Consider the following 13,122-nt stretch of genomic DNA (forward strand, 5'->3'; position numbering starts at 1 on the left):
TTGTCCCGCTGGGATGGAGCGAGGTAGAGAGGATGAGCTCCCCGTGAGTGGGGTATTCAAGCATGTTGGAGATTCCCTCACTGTGTGGGGGGTGGTTTACGTGCCCTCTAAGTTTCTCTTTACGTTTTCTATTTTGGTCATTCTAACGATTGGCTCCATTACGCTTTAAGGTGTGGTTTTTTTTTTTTTTCTTCCGTTTTTTGTGATAACTTACCCACAGGCAAGCAGAAGGCTCTTGGCAGATGTTTTGAGAAGCAGAAGCAGTGAAGCAGAGGGACCTTGGCGCTGGGCGAATCTGGGTTTCAATTCCAGTTCTATTCCTACTCTGTGTAACGGGGGGCCAGTCACTTCACTGCTCTGAGCCTTGGGTTCCTTGAGGCAGAGTTTTCATAATATCACCTACATCCGCAAGTTGCTGTGAGATCTGGATGAAGTGTAGGGCAGGTGCTTAACACAGTGCCTAGCGTGCTAGCGGGTGCATGCTGAGTGGCGACAGCAGCAGGGGCCCTACCCTCACGCTGACTGGAGAGGCAGAGGGCAGGAGTGCAGTCTTGGGAGTTTGCCCGCCTGGGTTCAAACCAGCTGTCAGACCTTGTGCAAGTTACCTACAGTCCACTCAGAGGTCAGGAGGGCCTCCGTCCCATGCTCTTGTTCAGTGTCTCTAGGGAAGCCTCCGCATCATTGGAATTACTTTACTCAGCTCACGTTGGTTCTCATATGCATCTGTGCCTCCAGATTTCTGCAGTTTTCCCCAGCTCCCTGGGATCACTCACAATGACCCCAAGAAAGAGGAATTCAGATGCTCTCAGTGACCCATTTATCATGCCACCTCCCAGGTAGCCTTTGCATGTGGGTGGAATTTGGGGGGTTCCACTTGATAGGAGTCAAACTTCCTAGAGAGAAATCAGATTCAATCTGAGCCTTTGAATTTCCACTAGGAATTTTGTTTGCAATGCGTTTAGTGATTTTTCATGAGGACATGGACAGAGTATAGCTCCAAGTCTGGTTTCATGTGTATGCTTTTTTCTTAGACATTTATCTAGAAGTGTCTTTGAAGTTAGCTGTGTAAAAGATGATTACTCACCAACCACAAGCTCATAATCTCAACAGATGCTGGACCATTTCAGATGTCTTTGAAAACCACTGCCTGAGATGTACATGTCACTAAAGGGAACCAATTTATGAGTCTGGAGTTGAGTCATGGGGAGAAAGGGGCAGCTGTGTTGGGGTGGGGATTGGGAGGGAGCAGTCTGGGTCAAGTCCTTGGCTTGCCAATCATGAGCTGTGACTTTAGCCAAGTTATTCCCCACCTCTGATCTCTAGTTTAGTCCCTTGCAAAATAGTAATAGTGATACAATTAATGCACAGGTTGATGTCATTATTAAATATCACAGTGTAAATGAAGATGTTTCACAAACTAGAATGCATCACATAAACGTGAGATATTATGAAATCAAATGCCCATTCCTTGCTTCCTATGTGATTAATTGATCAGCTAATTGATTTATTCAATAATTATTTACTGAGGTCTTGTGGTATGAGAATAATTATAGCATTAATCTTTATAGAGATGAAAAAAGAATGAGTATCCCATTTCTCCTTTATTAATTAAAGAGCTGTGTTCATTCACTCATTCATTACATATTTATGGATTGGGCAACTCATGCGAAATTGTAATGATGTTATTCCTGTTTAACATGTAGATCCCTTAATAAATGCTAGCTACAGCTATATTACTATTTCTATTGTTAATATTTTTATATGCTATCACGATAGGTCTTGGAGAATTAATGAAAACTAAGGCAGAGTCTTTGATCTCAAGATGCTCATAATTTTAACAGAGAAAAGAACATAAGTAAGTTTCGATGCAGCATATTAGTGGAACACTAGACATATTTAGAAGATACTTAGAGCAGAAGAAAAACTACCGGGGCATGGTGGAAGAAGGAGTCTTTCAGAGGGGTTTGCAAGGGAAGTGACGTCTGAGTTGGGTTTTGAAGGATGATACAAGCTCATCATATGCATAAACTGACTTCACTTTGTAAGTGTAAACAAGGGGAATAGTGAACAAAGTCAGACAACACAGAGTGTGTTGCTAGACCGCCAGATGTGAGTTTGGGGTGGTAGGAAGTGGACAGACGAGAGAAGTGTCTGGAGAGGCAGGCGAGGGAGGCAGCAGACAGAACGTGAGGAAACTTGAGGGCCATGCATTTTGCTAGCAAATCGGATAAATGCATTTAGCCCATCCACTTACAATGGTAGAATCTGAAATTTCGAGTTGAAACTAGTATTCATTTTGACTTTCCTTCTATAATGACCTTTCTAGATGGATGTTCAGTCTACTGAAACACCAGTTGAGGATGACGTTGAACGTTTCAGGTCAGGTAGTCCCGTGGGTGGAGTGCCAATTCTCAAGATAGAGAATATAAGGAGGGGACCAGTTAAAGAGTGTGGGTGAGGATGGAAGTAAGATGTAAGTGTTCAGCTTTCAACATGCTGAGTTTGGGATGCTTCAGGGACATCTGCTTGGAGGTGTCTAGTGAGCACTGAATATCTCAGCATGAGGCTTGGGCGAAGGTCTGGCCTGGAGATACATTTGATCATCACTGGCATGTCGGTAGTATTTTAAGTCATGGGGATCATGAGATCACCCACGGAGAGTGTGTAGGATGCAAATAGTAAAGGTCAGGGACAGATCTCTGAGGAATTGCAGTTTTTAAGGGAAGAGCAGAAGAGAAGCCAGAAGAGCAGCTAGAAAGCTAGAAGGAGCAGATGGTGTCATGGAAACCAGGGGTGGGGCAAGTGGTCAGTAACTTCAAGGAAGGTGGGGACTGAGACCATTCACTGGGTTAGTCATGAAGAGCCCTTCACAAATTTCACAAGGTGATGAGGGAGGAAACTACTTAGTAGTGATTTGAGAAAATGGAAACTACAAACTGTCCAAAAAATCTTGGCTCTGAAGAAAAAGAAAGAGATTGACAGCTAAAAAAAAGAACTGTAGAACACTTGTTAGTAGCAATCAGTGTTTAGGTCATGGCTCACCCATGATATTGTACTGAAGACAGCATACTCCCCCATACGTACCGGATTTTGCATGTATTTTCAGGGAAACGGACCCCCTTAAACCCAGACCCGAAGTTAAGAAACCTCGGGCTAGAGTAAAGGGTTGTTTTAACAATGGAGAAATGTGTGTACGTTTTTATGCAAAGAGTGAAGTGTCAGTGTCCAGGGGTAGACTGGGCATATAGGAGGGATGGGAGTGGGCCAGGATGGGGGGATAGTTGGTAGATGGATGTCCCTGAGGGGGTGAGGTCAAGCTCTCAAGCACTGATGGGGGAATTGGCCTCAAACAGCCACCTTTTCTCTGTTCAGGAGAAACAAAGAGGGAAAGATGGGACAGTTCATAGAGAGTAGATGGGGGGTGGGGAGTTGAAGCTGATGCTGATAACGGTCCCTCTTTCTCTGGGCGGCAAGAAGTCAGGCACCTGCTGAGAGAGCAGGGGTCATGGTGATACCTAGGCCTGGGGAGAACGGAAGAGAGAGAGGACTACATTGTCAGGCTGCGCTGAGACTTCAGTGGAGGCTGAAGAGCCAAAAGTTGTAAAGGCGCCAATCTGTTTGTCTGTGGGTATTTCTTTAGCCGTGCTCAGGCCAAGACAAGTTGCAGAGGCAGCAGGCCTATCGGATTAACCCGACGGGGAGGAAAGGGGGCTGAGGGCAGTGGCAGAAGGGAAGTTGAAATGATGGACCAACCAATCGGAGGCCTTGGTTTATGAGCCAGTGAAGATGGATAACATGGCGGGGGAGGGTGGGGTAAGAGAGTAGAAATCACAGTGAAATTAAAGAGCTGGTTTTAATGGAATAAAGTATAAAAATGCTAGAAGGAAGGAGGATTGTGGGATGTAACAGCAAGCGTCCCTTAGACAAGTAGGATTTACAGGGTGATGGAGCTCAGTGCCGTGCCAGGGTTTGGGATGCGATTGCGGAGGTACTTGGCTGGAGTGAATGCAAATACAGTTTTCTGGGATTAAAGAGGCCAGGAAACTGAGACCAGACTGTGAAATGGGCCATCTACTTTCCCCATAGATGATAAAGTCCCCCAAGATTTTAGCAGGATTTGAGGTAAAGATGAAAATTACCAGCTGGCTGGCAAAGAATTAGAAGAATGTGGGAGAATGACCAGGCATCCCTAGTTGAGGATGAGGAGAAGTGCTAGAAGGTTTCATAGCTAGAAGATTGTGACTCAAAATGAGGGTAGGGGACATCATGGTAAGAACCCTTGTTTCCAGGACACAGTGGATAGGGGAGGATGAGAAAGGTTCGGGGATTCGCTGTGACAGCAGGGGATGATTTCCTAGAGCTGGCAGCTGCAGGAGGCTGGGTCAGGGGTCGGGTGAGACCACCTCCACGTAGAGGAGACAGGCAGGGCTTGGATTCTATCCTCGGACTGGAGGGCACCTCATGTTTGCCAACTTTTCATTCTACCAAATAAGAACCTTTTTAAAAAAACAAAACAAACGAATCATTTTGTAAAAGCACATTAACATGCCAGGTTAGGAAGGAGAACTAGCAACATGTCATAAAATTACAATATTTTACCTTCCAGATGGCATTTCCCAGATGACTGCTCATTCCTGGAAAAAGTACAAAAACTCCCTGTCAAGTTTCCTATTGGATTTTTGGTTCCCAGAATGTAGACCCTCCATCCGTCATGGTACATAGTGACTGAACCCCTGTCCCTTCTGTCTCTGCCTTCGGGCCTGGGGGGTCGCAAACCACAGCCTGCAGTCTGTTTCTGTGCAAGACTTGTAAGCTTAGAATGTGATATATATATAGATAACCTGCAGCAGAGAATGAATGTGGCCAACAATGCTTAAAATATTGATATTTACTATTTGGCTTCTAACAGAAAAGTCTTGCTGACCCCTGTCCTAGCCTGAAGATGTGCTGGCTTCTCCATCCTTCCTCCCAAGTCCCTGAATCATCAGAGTGGGTCTCTTCTGGTCCTCCTGGGCCCTATAACCAGACCTAACCCCCACTGTGCAACACTCTTGACCAGGAAAGTGAGGGGGTGGCAGCATTCCTATCAGTACTATTAATGCTCGTGTTTTGGTTGAAAATGCCCTGCTTTACAAGTAACAGTGTATACGCCCTTGTGCATTCAGCAGCACGGCAGAGCTAGAAGCTCTGGTTTTGGAGGTCAACACACAGAGGGTAAATCTTTAATAAATGTTACTGAGTACTTGTTCTGCTCCAAGCAGTCTGCAGGTATCAATCCATTCAGCCCTCACCCTCACCGTGTGTCCAAGGCCCACTGACTTTTTATGCCATGACACACATTGGGGGCAATGATGTGGCGTTGGGAAAACCAGATGGGAGGACCGGCACAGCTGCTTCCATCCCCTCCCTCAGGGAGGCTAGAAGGATCAATAGCAAGCTGTAACCCTTAGCATATGGGAGAACCCTCTCTGTGACTCAGGTGACATCAGGTGACACGACTATTCCAGTTTACAGAGTACAATTTAGCCCATGTCGGAGCTGGCAGTGGGCAGAGCTGGGATTTGGGCAGGCAGGGTGCTCCCAGAGCCGTCCCTCCTTAAAATGTGCACACAGTGGTGGCCAGAACAGCCGTCCACATGGCTGTGTGTGGATTAAATGAAACGACACACATAGCACATCGCAATGCATCTGGCAAATAGGAAATGGTTGGTAAACATTAGCCGTGGGAATATGTGTTATTTGACATGATAAGAATTATCATTACAGTCAGCATTTCTGCGCAACCCAGGGGTACAGCAGGCTCTCTGTGAGTCAAGGAATGGATGTTTTACTGGATAGTCACTCACTGTATTAGTTCGGGCTGTGTAACAAAATACCACAATCTGGGGGCTTAAACAACAGAAATTTATTCTCTCCCAATTCTGGAGGCTGGTGGTCCAAGATCAAGGTACTGGCAGGGTGGGTCCTTCTGAGGGCTGTGAGTGAAGGATCTGTTCTGGAACCCTCTCCTTGGCTTGTAGATGGCAGTTTTCTCCCTGTGTCTGCATGTCATCTTCCTTTAATGTCCGTTTCTATGTCTAAATTTTCCCTTTTTATGAGGACACCAGGGACCATTCTAATGACCTCATTTTAACTCGATTACCTCTGTAAAGGCCCTATGTCCAAATAAGATCACATTCGGAGGTGCTAGGGGTTAGGATGAATTTGAAGTGTGAATCTTGGGATTGAGGGGGCACAATTCAACCCACAGTACTCAGTGCCACCCCTCTGCTAAGCTCTGGAGGTGCAAAGTTAAAGTTGAAGGCATGCTTCCTGGGGAGCTCAAAAATAGGTATTTGGAGGCTGAACAGAGGTAAATACGTCTCTGGGTATTTTTCTAATGTTATAAATGTTAAAATGGGTCCAGTAGGGTCTGCTATGTCAGGCATTTCTCTCTGAAGGTATGCTAGACCAACAGCTAGCTCTGGTCACATTTTCATCTCTCAAATAGTTGCAAAATAACAAGGGACATCTTTTTTCTTCTTTCTGTTATCAAAGGAACATCTAGGTTTTTTGGGTTTTTTTTTTTTTTTTGAGTGTTAATGAGGGTAAAAATAGACCAGTGTGACGTGGTTCTCACTTGAAAGACGGTGTCTGGTGAGAAATCAGGATGTCTGAGTCTTGGTCCCATCCAATAATGACAGCACGCAAGTGTCTTCTACCAGCAAGATTTCGTGGCCGTAAAGCTGCGAAAGCAGCGTCAGCGAGTCTGTTATTCTCTGCTGACTCCAAGGTCACGGAGGCTTGCTGGTGCCTGAAATCGTTTTCCTGTTGAAAGGCTCCAAAGCGTTGATGTTTTTCCCCCCGCCGGCCTGGGCATGGAAACCACTTCCAGTATTTCCTCAAGCTTTTTCGATGTTCAGCACCTATCACTTCGATAAGCATTGAGGAGCAGAAAGGAATTCTTCTTGGTTCTGATTGCAAGAAGAACAATAAGAATCCTGGATTCTTTTCAGTGCTTTAGTGTCTACTTGTTATCTTCATTCTTGGTGATTCTTAAGAAAATCACATTGATCTTTTCATTTAAAAAATGGCTCTGTGATTATTTGAACGTCGGAGAGAAGGTCAGGCATTTGTGACTGGCTTGACATTTCTGCACTTTGATCTGATTAAAAAACTTTGAAAGGCTCTTTCCCCCCCGTTTTTCAAATGAGAGGGAGGAGGGCCAGAGTGGGAACTCACCCTTGGTTACCCAGACAGCAAGCGAGACACCTGCTCCTGCTGGCTTAACACAGGTCTGTAGTTACGTGGGTGTTTGGTTTTTGTTTTGTTTTGTTTTAGCTATTTTTAACAGCTGAAATTACTCTATCTGAGCCTTGAAATCAAAATCAAACATTTCCTTCTTTAACTGATGTCTGTGTGGAAAGGAACAAAGGACGGCAGGAAGACAGGAAGGCAAGAAAAGAGGAAGAAAGGAAGGAAGGGAGGGAGGAAGGAAAGGGAAATGAACACAGTTTTCCATATATTGGTGGAAATTTTCAAACATATTTTAGTCTAGTGATTTTTTTTAAGCTTAGTCTACATTAAAAGGGAATAATGCTGCCTGGAAGGGAATGGAAGTACCTTGATATCACCCCAAGGCCTGCCTGTACCCAGGGTTGCAGGCCGTGCTACCCCTCCCGGCCCCTCCCCTCGGCCCTGCCCACCCTCAGCAATGCTTAGGTGTACGGGTGAACATAATGGCACAAGGCTGTCCCGGGTTCAAATGCTGGCTCACTACCTTTCAGCTGTGTGGCCTTGGGCAAGTCATTGGCCCTCTCTGGCCCTCATTCACTTTTCTCTTCTGTAAAATAGGGATAATGTTGTCCATCTCAGCATTGTACTGTAAGACAGAATCAGATCATCTTGAATTTGCCGGCCCACTAGATGGTAGCACACGTTGCCAGTCCGGCCCCATCACAGAGGAAAGGGCTGTGTGACATGGGTGAGTCTCTCTTCCCTTCAGGGTCACCCTTTCCCCTCTGCTAATGGACAGGCAGGGCCACGTTCTTCTGAAGACGTGTTCTCCTCCAAGGTCTTCAGACCTGTTGGCGAACTATTTCATAGGTAGGTTGTTTACAGTATGAAAGAGTCATCAAGATTCCATACCATAACACAGGTTTGTGTCAAGGGCTGAGAGGGAGTGCATTTGCTGCTGGGAAGGAGGTTCCAGGCTACAGCCAGGCAGATGGAAACCACGCTGGCAGGGTCTGAGACCAGGCTCTGCCCTGTGACCTTGGGAGGAGCCCTGTGACCTGGGGGAGTGCCCTGTGACCTTGAGGAGTGCCACTGTGAACTTGGGGAGTGCCTCTGTGACCTTGGGGAGTGCCTCTGTGACCTTGGGGAGTGCTGCTGTGACCTTGGGGGGTGCCCTGTGACCTTGGGGAGTGCCCTGTGACTATTCCTCCCGGTGGCTGATTGCCTCATCTGCTATGACTAGGATGGATCTGAGTTAACATAAGTAACTCAAATTACGTAGTAAAGCAACATCTCTTTCTACTTATGATTGTACAACGTGTTTGGTGTATGGGTGACCATGGCAGCACCCAGGCCCACCATGTGAAAGTGAGAGGGGTGCGATACAGCTGAAGACCTCAGCAGACTCGCCCTGTTACCCCGAGGACATTGGGCAGTGGGTGTCGTAATCAGATTTGGAGGTGACCCCGGTCGCAGTGTGTCGACAGCCTGAGAAGGGATGAGGGGGCAGGTGACAGGGAGGCCTGTTTGGGTCTCAGTAACTGGAGCATGAGTAACTGGAGTGAAATTGATGAGGCCAGAATCTAGGTGGAAGAGAAAGGACAGTTCCCCGAGGGGCTGAGGAGGCGGAATTGCCAGGACAGAGTGAGGGAGAAGGTGATGAAGGCGGAGGGATTTCTGGGCTGGGCAGCAGGGTGGGTGGTGGAAGCAGTCCCCGAGGGAAGAAGGAGTGCAGTGTGGGAGCAAAGAGCAGGATGGAGGGAGGGGCGGCGATGGGCTCGTCTGGGGCGCGCTGGGCTCACCAAGCCTTGAAGTGCTGCTGTTGCCGGAAGTCGCTGTATTCAGCAGCAGGCCTCCTGGTCGGGCACGCGTCCTGCCTCCACTGTGCTAATGGCCTGACCAGGAGCCCCAGGGCCAGAGGCGGGAAGGGAGGTGCCAACAGGGGCCCTCCTGGGCAGGAAGCCAGGTGTCCTGGGACAAGGCTGGGGTGAGGGGATGAGGCGAATTCAGGAGGAAGGTTTTGAAATCACCAACAGTGATTTGTGCTCCTTTACCCCTTAGAGAACTTCCCCCAGCACCTCAGTCAGGCTCCTACCTCTATAGTTTCGAAAAGACAGTGACCCAAACACAGCAAGAACCCAGCAACTTGGCCCAGAGAGAATGGGAGCGTCTGATTTCACTAATCCTGCCCCAAGCAGGCTCTGCGCAGCTCACGCACAGTAGCTCATTCATTCCCAATGGCCGTCTTAGAAGAGAGCATCTGGTAATATACCCATTTTACTGATGAGGAAACTGAAGCTCAGAGAGGGTGAGTGGTTTGCCCAGAGTCACAGAACTGTTAAGTGGAGGAGCTGGGATAAACTCTTGGAACCTGACTTCTTAAGCAAGTACGTGTCACTTATGCCATCATGAGTTACCGCTGCTGGATGGCATGTATTCCCTAAAACTGGAATCTACTGTGGGCCTGTTTCCAAAGTAGCCACAGAGATATGAGCCTGAGCTTCAACTACGTCTGTGAGTTACGTTCAGAGTAGGTTCAGGTCCTGTTAGAAAATAAATACACACAAATACAGAGCTTTCCTTTTGGTCAACTGTAACCATTTAAAAAATATAATGGGAAACAATCCCATTCCATTCTTAATGACACCGAAAATTAAACAGAATAAAATTAAAAATCTTTTTCTCAAATTAATTTTTCCAAATAACATCCACAAAATGTTTTCTTGAAACTTGACAAAGTGATTTTCAATTTCATCTGGTAAATAAACAACCAAAAAATATTTTTAAAGGAAAAATAATGTGGGAAAACTTTTACCATTTGATGATAGAATATAGTATAAAGTGACTCTAGTTTAAGCAGTTTGGGAATAGAGCCAGAATTAGCAGAGATGAATGAAAAAGAATTGGTACTCACCAAAGAAAACTCATTTACATATAAGGACTTAATATATGATAAACATGGCATTTCAAATTCAAGGGGAAGTGATTTTCTGATTTACTTATTTAGCTAGTTATTGGCCGCACTGGGCAGCTTGTGGCATCTTACTTCCCTGACCAGGGATTGAACCCAGACCACGCAGTGAAAGTGTTGAGTCCTAACCACTGGACTGCCAGGGAACGCCAACAATTTTCTTTTTTAAATAAGTGATGTTGACAATGCAGTCTGTAAAATACATTTTAAACAAAGGAAGAAAAAACTAATTAACAAACCACAGATGCTGCATTTCGGAGCAGACTATCCCTTTGGGTGAGTCTGAAAGCTGTCACCATCTCATGCACCCAGAGAGGAGGTCTGCCTTGGAGTAAATTGTGGATTCTGAAGCTGAAGGGGCGGGGCTCAAGCCCAAGCACTGCCACTTATCAGCTAAGCACTTTGGGTGTGTTTACTGGATCTGTTTCCTCATCTGTAAAATGTGCACAGTAGTGATGCCCACGGCACGGGTTATCGTGAACATTAAATAGCAATGGTATTGCGAGGTTCTTGGCAAATTAGTAAACTCTTGTGAAATGCTACCAAGATCACCCAGCTTTCACGCTTCACTATGCTTTTGCATTCACAAAGAACTTGTTCTGAGAATTTTCATGAGATGCATGTGGAACCCCGGATGTTAGATTCTGCATGGCAGCAATGGCTCATCCGGGGGTCCTGCCAGCCAGGGGAGGGGGACAGTTGCGGGGTGTGGCAGAGAGCTGACTCCAGGCCCTGGGATGGCGACAGATGAGCTGACTCTCACGTTGGAGGTGAAATTCACCCTTTAATTAGAGCGCTTTCCCCTACACATCAACCTAAAGGTGGAGGGCAGCCAAGGCTTCCATTTTAAGACCATAATTGGCAAGTTCCGTCCTGAAATCCCATCATAACTCTTCTCTGAAATTGCAGTGTGCTCACCATCTAAAAATATGCACCTCGGTTTGGCCACGTTGCAAAAATGCCACTTGTAATGACCATGAAAATAGCAACATGTGGAGGGTGCTTAAGGAAATGAAAGCCCAGGGTCTCTTACAGGGAAGCCAGGTCCCAAGTTCAGAAATACACGGTTGCGGTGAAGAGTGGCCCCCGCTTGCCGCAACTAGAGAAAGCCCTCGCACAGAAACGAAGACCCAACACAGCCATAAATAAATAAATAAATAAATAAATAAATAAATAAATAAATAAATAAATAATTTAAAAAAAGAATCACTAGTGGGTCTGGAAATTAGTTTAAAAAAAAAAAAAAGAAATACACGGCTCCAGATTCTGAGGATGGCCCTGCAGCTCTAGGACAGGTGTGGGGCTTTCACTTCCTCTTGCTGAGTCCACGTGAAATCTGGTTGCATTATTTGGCCACCTCTCTGGATAAACCTTTTTTCTCGCTCTCTTTTTCTTTACTTTCTTCCTTCCTTCCTTTCTTTTTTTTTTTTTTTTCTATAAACAATGTTAAATTTATTAACAAAAGTCCCCTCACAGAGCAAACTTCAGATCTAGGTAGTTTCATTGATGAATTTTATCAAAGAATTCCATTCTTTCTCTTTCTTTCTCTCTTTCTTTCTTTCTTTCTTTCTTTCTTTCTTTCTTTCTTTCTCTCTCTCTCTCTCTCTCTCTCTCTCCCTCCCTCCCTCCCTCCCTCCCTCCCTCCCTCCCTCCCTCCCTTTCTTTCTTTCTTTCTTTCTTTCTTTCTTTCTTTCTTTCTTTCTTTCTTTCTTTCTTTCTTTCTTTCTTTTCTTCTTCCTTCCTTCCTTCCTTCCTTCATTGAAAAGAAGGCTGGTGGAGCTGGATTGTTTTGCTACTTTATTTACCATTCTAATTTTAGTGATGCTCAGTGCCCTGGTGTTAAAGACAAGTTCAAGATAAAAATGACAGTCTTCCCCATATAGCTAAGAGCATGATGCTGTCAAAGACAACGACCTTTTCCTACCTGGGGATAATTTTCTGGAGAGGATGCTCGGGTCTGTAGGAAGCTCGGAGGGACGGAAGGAGCACTGGTTTACAGCCAGGAGGCCTGGGTCTGTCTCCGGCTTTGTCACTGTCCAGCTCCGCATTCCTGGAAAGTCACATAACCTCTTCCAGCTTCCGACTCCTCATCTGTGAAGGAGGCATTAGATTCCCTTCCCCACCCCCCATCTGGGGTGCTGCGAGGATCAAACATGATGACGTTTTACAGACAAGGAAGCTGAGATGCTGGCGAATCACCCCCAAAGGGCCTGGGCAATAAGTGACGGCACTTTGTAAACTGTGAAATGTTACACCTAAGACTGCCATTGTGTTTTGCTAGCACAAGGTAGACACTCACAGATATTTGTCATAAGGGTAAACTACTACCGTCTTCTGGAAAAAAAAAAAAAAAGTCAAAGACAGAAAGAAAAAATAAGTAGATAAATAGATTTTCTCCATTAACTATCAATGCTGTACCCACTGAACGGTTCCATACAGTATTCTGGTATTAGCGCTCCCAAGTGGTCACGGAGGCCTATTCTGGGAGGTGGCATCACACCTGGTTTGATGCCATTTGTGGACAGAATAATGCACTCATCCCCCTGGACCCACAGTCCTTGCTCACGGTGGAAGCTTGAGCCCCCCCTGCAGGGTCACCTCTGTCCTCACAGGGACACAGGTGCTCTGGCAGATTTCTTTGCCTCTGCCAAGCTCCTCTGTGGCAGCCACAACCAGACGTACCTCCCTCTCGCCGTGACAGCATGTCCTGTGCAAGGACTGGGAAGCAGCAGAGTAGAGCAGTCGGAGGCACAGGCTCTCTGGATGCAGAGACCTGCCTTCCATCTTGTTCCACTCCGAAAGCACAGCACGCTCTCGGACTAGCCGTTTTCACATCCCTGTGCCTCATTGTCTTCATCTTTTAAAGAGGATGTCTTAGCCGGGGTTTTCCAGGAAACAGACTCTGAGATGGAGATTTGCATGCAGAAAGTTTAGCG

At 46.1% G+C, this 13,122-nt stretch overlaps 1 protein-coding gene across 2 annotated transcripts in view; it reads left to right on the forward strand.

Annotated features, from left to right (window-relative positions):
• Positions 1-13,122, forward strand: part of TG (thyroglobulin) — a 243,619-nt gene that overhangs the window by 112,444 nt on the left and 118,053 nt on the right. The gene's annotated exons all lie outside the window — the stretch shown is intronic.

This window comes from Eschrichtius robustus, chromosome 17 (assembly GCF_028021215.1).
Source record: "Eschrichtius robustus isolate mEscRob2 chromosome 17, mEscRob2.pri, whole genome shotgun sequence".
NCBI classification, from domain to species: domain Eukaryota; kingdom Metazoa; phylum Chordata; class Mammalia; order Artiodactyla; family Eschrichtiidae; genus Eschrichtius; species Eschrichtius robustus.